At 36.6% G+C, this 8738-nt stretch overlaps 1 pseudogene; it reads right to left on the bottom strand.

Moving 5' to 3' along the window:
• Positions 1 to 1696: 1696 nt before the first annotated feature.
• LOC120591266 (uncharacterized) lies at positions 1697 to 1814 on the bottom strand (annotated as a pseudogene).
• Positions 1815 to 8738: the final 6924 nt, after the last annotated feature.

Raw genomic sequence — 8738 nt, 5'->3', positions numbered from 1 at the left:
TAGGCATTTTCTCCAGTAAATAACTTGCACACATAATTTCATATTGATGTCTGCTTCTCAGAGGAGCCAAACTAACACAACACCCATTCCTAAGTTTTTTCTAGCCTTAAGGATAGATCTTCCTGCCCAAGGATGGTCAACTCAACAGTACTGTTGACCTCATTGCCTCCTGCCTTCCCCAGGACCTAGTCGCCCCCCTCATTCTCACTTACAATACTTCTTTCTTTCTTCTTAGTACCGATGGTCTCTCTTAACTAAATAACTACTAAAACATCTGTCTTAAAAGCCAGATCCCTTTCAGTTTGATTAAGAAAGCAGAGCCACTCAAAGAATCCCAGACATAAAGGGTTTAATATAAGAATCAGGATTTACCTGAAAGATGGAAGAGCTGAAGGAGTAAAGGTCAAAAAATTCATCACCAAGGTCAGAAAAGGTGAAACAGACACTGATGACCACAACCTAAATCACTAAGGCAATAGATTATCTATTGAAAGTTCATAGAAAAACTTGGACTTTTCAAATTTCTCTGAAAAAGTTTCCATCGATGTAAATAGCGTGAAGACTCGAGGACTTTTTGGACTTTACAAAATAGACTCCATTGGGAGCCATGACAGTAATGCAAACTGGCAAACAACCAAGGACACATGATGGGAACTCCCCTAGAATGTGACCGGACCTCCCCAAACCACAGAAAGGTCTCAGCCAACTGAGACAGGGCCACTCAGCTGCCACAACTGATAACCAAAGAACTCTGACCTTTGGGGGCTATATAAACTGAGCACTTTGGACAGACGACACTCAAGACTGACCAGAGCACACTGTGCGGGTATCATTAGAGCCGAAGACCTTGACCTTCTACCCGTCACAGCCACTGGGTTGGGACCAACAAGAGGACATACGCACCAGCAGTTCCAGAGTTCAATTCAGGAACGTGGAGGTGTTTCACTCTTTCACTCTGTCACTTAAGCCTCTGTACTTTCCTCTTTCTATGTGTTGTGCATTAATCTGATCAGTTTACCTGAGAAGGTTCTACTCAATTAACCTGGCATTGTGGAAAGACACAAACATGTCCATGGGTGTTACCTCTGTAGCCATCTTTTTTGATCTTGACAATCAACCAATTCATTCCAAAGCAGTAAAGCGGGTAGTTCTCAAATGCGCATTGAGAAGCCTCTGCTTCTGTACAAAAGTACAAAACTTACACTCTAAAAATTATAAAACACTGCTGATGGAAATATCTAAATAAATGAACAGACATTTCATGTTCATGAATCAGGAGACTTAATATTAAGATGGCAATACTCCCCAAATTAATCTGTAGATTCAACGCAATCCTATTAAAATCTCAGCTGATTTCTTTGCAGAAATTAACAAGATGATACTAAAATTCATATGGAAAATCAAGGGACCCCAAAAAAATAAAATAATCTTGAACAAGGAAGAACAAAGTTGGAGGTCTCCTGCTCCTCAATTTCAAAAACTTACTACAAAGCAATAATAGGGGCATAAAGACCAATATATAGACCAATAGGATAGAACAGAGAGTCCAGAAATAAACTTACATGCACAGTCAAATGTTTTATTTTTGTTTTTTGTTTTGTTTGTTTGTTTGTTTTAGGCGAGGCAACCCTTGGTTGACCTCACAGATTGCAAGGACCTTATCAGTTTACAATCCCTTATTATTATTATTATTTTATGCCTACAGCACCTGGTCTTCCTAGGTGGCCTCCCATCCAAGTACTAACCAGGCCTGACACTGCTTAGCTTCTGAGATCAGACGGAATCGGCACATTCAGGGTGGTATGGCCATAGACTCAAATGTTTTTTGACAAGGCTACCAAGACTACTCAATAGGGTAGGAAGAGTCTTTCAACAAATGGTTCTGGGACAACTGGGTAGCCAAATATCTCCCTCTTTCCTTCTCCCTAGCCTTCTTCCTCTCTCGGTCCCTTTTTCTTTGCCTCTCCTTCTCCCATGCCCCATAACACCTTCCTGTCCTTGCCCACAGTGGCCTCTTTCTGGAGTCTGATTAGAGTTGTCTGATTAGAGTAATCGGGAAACCTGTGACTGTAAGAGCTCTAGAAGCACCAGTCATTTCAGCGCCTCTTCTGCTCTCAGCTCATTGTTCCTCATGCCAGTCCTAAGTTTCACTGGAGCCACCAAAAGTTAAATTACAGGACTCAAAACTTTATTTATCTATCCCTAATTCAAAAAATGTGAGAAGAAGCCTGCTTTTCTTAGTGCTATCTTTATCAGGACCTCAAAAAAATTGTGCAAAACTGCAATGACTCATCATACATCTATAGCAATTAGAAAGAAAAGTTCTGTCTGTTATTTCCTTATTGAAGGACAAATGGTTAGACAGAACATGAGGTACCTACTCCAAGCCTTTAGGAGAGCCCAGGAGATCAGATTCTCTAGCAAGTGTCTAGCCATCTTGTACAAACATATGTAGAGAAGATACTCAGAGCCATTTAATCCAAAGCTGGCAGAGCATGTCTGTTGTGTGATCTCAAGAACCAATTGCATTGACAACTGTAAGAGCAGAGGAGAATGCAGTGCGTATGTACAACAGGGCTGTGATATTAGCTCAAAGACTGCAGTCTAAAATATAACATTATAAGTTAGCAGAAACCTCCCTCAAATGTTTAAGAAAGGAAGCAGTCATCTAGAAACATAACCGAGCCAAACCTTCTAGTTATTAGGATCCTTTTTGGCTGAAAGCTGTGCATTTGTGGAAGTTGGAAAAATCTTTGCAACATCATAAGACTGGCTTGTTCACATATTTGCCAAATGACCTGGGACAAAACAATCTCTTTAGCACCTCAGATTCTTGATTTGATTTTTTAAAACATCTACCTTAATTATCTCCAAGGGCCATTATGGAAATCAAAGGCAACCTTGTGTGTAACTAAACACACACACACACACACACACACACACATACACACACATTAAAATAAAGGTAAAATAATTATTATTTCCCAATACTAACTTAATCAAACCCTGAGAAAGTCAGGCTCATTCTCTTTCATATCATATTACATAGTGATTAAAGTAGTAGTATAATAGTGTATCTCTTCTCTTTTTATTAATCTATGTTCTCGTTCTTCAAACTCAGCTCAAAACTTCTACTAGGATGTTAGTATTAAGAGAGCACATGAAAGTATTAAAAGACAAAATGTCATGCAAATTATTCTTAAATGTGGCAAAATGTTAAAGTTGAGACTCTAAGAAAGGCACGCTCTTTGAAATATTCATTTAACTTTTCTCTAAGATGCAACATTAAGAAAATAAAATGTTGGTAGGGGGAAACAGAATATATTCTCTCACACTTCGGTTCTTCATAAAAGATTATCTTCTTTCCCTCACCCTCTTTGTCTAGAATTTGTTATAGTTTAATAAATTATGAAATTTAGTGAACATCCTGTTTCTGCCACATTCAAAAGGTTGTAGGACCTCTGAAATGGTACGTCATCCTTCTGAGCCTCAGTTTCTTCATTTGTAAAACAAGAATCCTAATAGTATTGAGTTGACAGCATCTAACTCAATAATTTGTCTGCTTTAGAACTATGCAAAATAGTTCCAGTAACATTTCAAGCTTCAATGTTCTTATTGGTAAATAAGGAAAAATGACAACTCGTAGAATGTTGTGAAGATGAAAAAGACCATAATTGTGAAAGCATTCTGCAAACCACAAAGTTCTATGATGATGATTTTGGTCATGTTGATAATGATGATAAATTGCTTTATTTAAATGTGTAATATTATACTAGCCACATATATTGGTTTAGAAATAATTACAGATGGGTTTTTGACTTTTAAATAATTAGTAAAAACCTTTTTTTATGTAATCTGTTAGATTTGTTCTTCATGTACTAATTTCTCTAGCTGTTAATGGCACCTGTTGGGAGGTTACCCAAATATCGGTCACTATGGGGGCCTTTACCCCCTTAATATTGTACAAGACCTTTAATATTTATAAAATTTGAGAAAATGGAAGATCTCCTGAAGTTCAGTTCATCAGGGTCACTGCTGAGATCATTGTCAAATTCTAATGGTCCAGGTGAAAATCAGATCAGTTGGCAGTGCTCATACCTACTGTGGCAAGTTTTACCATTGAGACCTCTGCCACCCCACTAAGGCAATAGTGTGAGTGCCAGGTCCCCAGATATTCACACGGTCAACCAATCAGGCTAGTGCACTGATCACCACAGAACCCACCACCCCTTGGTCCTTCTAGTCTCGGTAAATCTAACTCTCTTCCCAGGTGAGCTCACAGTCCTTTTTCCAAGGTAAGCTCACATCTATCTCAGGCAAAGCAATACTTCTTTTTATTTCCCCACTCAATAGACTCTCAGTAGATCTGACACACACAGAATATAAAGAGCTGGCCAAACGCTCACAAAGGCGATAGCAGAAATAACCTTTGTTTCTTTTTGTTCATTCCTCCACACCCACAACAAAGACACCAAGTTAATCAATGGTTCAGGAAGGAGTATGGAGAAAGCATTCAGCATTTCACTTTTGTTTTCTATTGTTACTTAGGTCACTCCAGGATGGCTCTTTAGTGAGCAGCACAGTTGGTTCCAGAAGCAGATAGTTCCAGTTTCCAGCTTTTTTCCACCTCTTAGAGCCAGCCTTATAACTATGCCCTTCAGAGATGCCAGCACCAGCCAGGCATCTCTGAGGGCCCCTCCTCCAACCTTCTAGGTTTTTTGAGAACTCCAATCTTTTCTCTTTCTTCTCCAGCACTAAGAATGAAGCTATTTCCTGAAGTTATTACCTCTGTGTTAACTGTGTTCCTTCCAAACCCCTATATTAAATTTTCTTTATTAAAATAGTTGTGGTTTCTCTTTTCCTGACTAGACCCTGACTGACAAGGCTCTACATCCCTTCTATTGATTCAGGCCTTTCATTTACCTCTCTTGGCTTCTAAACCCCACTTAAATTGTTAAGGGAAGCACATTTATTCATAATTTGTTGAATATATCCCTGTGGGCTTCAGTTCACTCTTTTCCATTCCTTTTGTCTTTCACTTTTAAATGATGAACAGAAAAATTGTGCTCAAAGGGAACGAGTTCAGGATAGTCTTGGTTCCAAACAGAGCAGCTGTGTGTTCTCTACCCTTTTATTGGTTGGCAGAAACTTTTCAACCAAACAGATGTCCTAGACCACTTTTCCATGAATCTTTGTCCTAAATTCAAGATCTCAAAAAGACTTAGAGATTTGCAGGAAAGTCCTTTGTCTGGGTAACTTGGCACCACAGATTGAACTCCCCCTATAGGGAAGAAAGAGTAAGACACCAAAAGGCAGCTCAGGCTTTGACATTGTTTGAAGACAATTCTGTATGAATTAAAAGATGTGATGTGGAAATTACACGACCATTTGGTATTGCCACATTATTTGTTCTGAGCTGCCCAAGAAATAAAATGAAATGAAACTAGATGATCTAAAGCACTTTAGATCTAAGAAATTGCCCAATAGTTTTGAATTTCTTAAGAGATAATTTTGGAGGGAAGACAATAAAGAATTTTTAAATAATTAGATATCATTTATTATTGACATGGACAATAGTTATGATTTGTTTAAATGCCCAACTTATAAATTACTATGTTGACAGCTTTCAAGTTATTTTTCTTAGACTCATTTTTTTCACTTCTTTTATGTTTTATAGTTGACGAAGCCTCTCAGGTGAAGTACAATACTTCATGAATCTTGATAACTTGATCTCTTGAATATTTTATGAACAGCTGCTTCATTTAATAAAATTAATAATAAAAAAGAACCAGTTAATCAACAGCAGTTCCCTGTAATTCACTTATGTAAAACAATTAAAATATTCTGTATGTTTTTAAAGAAAACACCAATCATATTATGTATTTTTTACATTTAATAACTGGCATCGAGGGGAGAATTTTTTAGGTAGTAGAAGAAAAAGATAGAAACTCTGGGTGTGGACAAGCTGAAAAGTTACAATCAAAATGTCTGCTCTTCTTGACCAAATCTTATTTTATATATATCTTATACTCACACTTATATCTGAAAAGGATTTGAGGCTGGTCTGAAGGTAGTGAGTTACCTCCATTGATTGTTCACGGTCCATTACAGATTGAACTCCTGGTTCTACTCTTTCCTCCCTTCTCACTACTGCACTTGACTAGTCTTAAAAAATAATTAATTAATTAAAAATAAATTTTAAAAAGTAAAGGATTTCAGGCAACAGATAAAAATACAAACAATTAAATGGGAATAAGCAGACAAAAAGGTCAAAGTGAAGGGGCATCTGGGAGAGAGAATAAAATAAAGACAGAGTTAGGTTTACAAGAAGTTTCTATACACCTGCCAAAGATAAGGAGCAAATTTGGCTCTGAGTTTCCTAGCAACCAAAGTGAAAAAAGGAAAGTAATAAAAGGTATGAACAGAGTATGCATTCAAAGCCTGCTTGTTACCAAAGACAAGCACAGCTTTTCTCGGCATTGTGGCCATTTCTGCCGTCAAACCTTATGAAGGGTCGATACTTGGGTATGTGGTAGATGGTGTTCTCAACATCATCCCTACAGTAAATACACTAGTGAGTTCTTACTGTGTCTCTATTATCAAGCTTTATTGTGTGAAAATGAAAGTCTTACATCAAAACTTATTTCAGTAAAGTAGCCAGGGGTGAGCAGGATAATCTAAGCATAAATCACTCTAATGATCCAGCTTGATTCAGGAAAAGTAAAATTGATAATACAAGAGGGAATGAAGATTCAGTATATTCTGTAGGCATAGATATCATACCTCTTAAAGTTTTCACCGAGTTAGAAATTCTCAGGAATTAAAGAACTTCAGGAGTGATCAGAGAGTTTGATTGACATTTTCTTGTTTATAACAATTTGGTTTACCAGAGGCCAGTCTGAATAGATGTGCAGATGGGCTGATGGAATTCCTATGAGTAGGGCCCATATTCCCTCAGAAAATGATATTAAGATTGCACAACTAAAGATAGTTGGAATAAGGAATTCAAGTTCCATGTGATAACGTCAGCCAGAAACCTTCTAGAGCATGTTTTTCTAGTAGCCTACAAAGTCATAAAAACAAAAACAAAAATCTCAGCAAAAGAACCATAAAATGGCTTCCACATGTACTCCTTGACTTTCCTTAATGTGAGGAAATCTCATACAGGCTTGTAGGATGTAAGCCAATTAAACATTTAAAAGCTGTCTGCTCAAAATGTTAATTTGGGTTTAAATTATTCGAGTTCATAGTAATTACATAGGTAACATTCATTCGACAATAATGATTGATAATCTATTAGGTACCGGCAACTGTTATAGACTTTGAGACAGAAATGACAGTCTTTGGGGGACTAAAATTGTTGTAGCAGAATACTACAATAAGCACATAAATAAGTGAAATAGAAGTACTATTGAGAATATTAAAGCAGTGAAAGGGGATTAAGGTGGGGTAGCAGTCTTAAAATAAGAATGTTCGGGGAAAGTTTTACTGATGCTGAAAGTATGTGCCCCCAAAATATCACTAAGACAATCTGTTGGTAAGACAAGCTGAGCTTATACTCACCTTGATAAAGGAGAGCACAGTCTTAGCATCTCAGAAAGTGGGGAGAGCAATGTCGCGATATTTTTTGAGACCCTGAGTCAGTTTAAGGCAAGTCTTTCAATGGCAGGGCTTGGTTAATATTGTGTAAGTGTCACTATTGAGTAGTTTTGGATTAGTAGTCACAGCAAGGGAAGATGTTAAGTCAAGGTCTTCAGAGAGTCTTGGATTCAAGTAATCATTGAGTATAAGTTATAATTTGATACTTTCCATAAAGAAATGATGACATTTCAGGGAGTTCTTGAAATGAACAATAATGGTAATACAACTTTTATCTTCCTCAGCAAGAGTTTCCTAGAATAGTAAAGCTATGTTGAGGAAAACAATACAAGAATGAAGTCCTGTTAATATACACAGCTAAACTATGAGGATGTATATGGTTCCAAGTCTCATCAGAAAGGGAAATTTGAATTCATATGCATAGGAATTAGAGAAGAAGGGTCTAAGCCAGGCCCACACAGCACATTTGTAGGGCCTGAAGCAAGAGTATAAACAGAGGCCCACATATCATGTCCAAATATTTAGAAGTTATAAATAAAGTTAGCAAACTCTTAAATAAAATGTTTTCATTTTCTATTTGATAAATAAATAACTTCTTAATGACATTTTTTAAAAACATGTAAAATACTATGGTTTTTTATATGCTTGAAAAATGTCAAAGACTTGTGGGTATTCTGCTAATGTTTAGGTAAATAAAAAATAAAGACACACGTACTTTATAAACCATTAGACATTTATTTCAAAAAAATGTCATTTTCTTGCTTTCCCTTTAGCAAAACCATGAATTAAGTTGTTATAACAAAGATTGTCACAGATTTTGTTTTTCTATTGACCTCAACAATCTAAGGGTACACTACACTATGTGGCAGCCACTAACCACATGTGGTTACTGAGCTCTTGAAATGTGGCCTGTCCAGACTGAGGTAGGCTGTAAGCGAAGCATACACACCAATCCCAAGACAATATGGAAAAAAATGTAAAATACCTCATTAGTAATTTTTATATTAATTATATTTTGAAATATATTTTAATGTATTGGAAAATAAAATACATCATTAGAAATAATTTCATCTGTTTTTTTGTTTTGTTTCGTTTTTACTTTTTTAATGTGACTACTAGAAAATTTAGAATTACTTATG

This window comes from Pteropus medius, unplaced genomic scaffold (genome assembly GCF_902729225.1).
Source record: "Pteropus medius unplaced genomic scaffold, Ma_sr-lr_union100, whole genome shotgun sequence".
In the NCBI taxonomy this organism is placed as follows: domain Eukaryota; kingdom Metazoa; phylum Chordata; class Mammalia; order Chiroptera; family Pteropodidae; genus Pteropus; species Pteropus medius.
The sequence above is the reverse complement of the archived record's forward strand: the minus strand, read 5'-3'. Positions and strand labels throughout refer to the sequence as shown.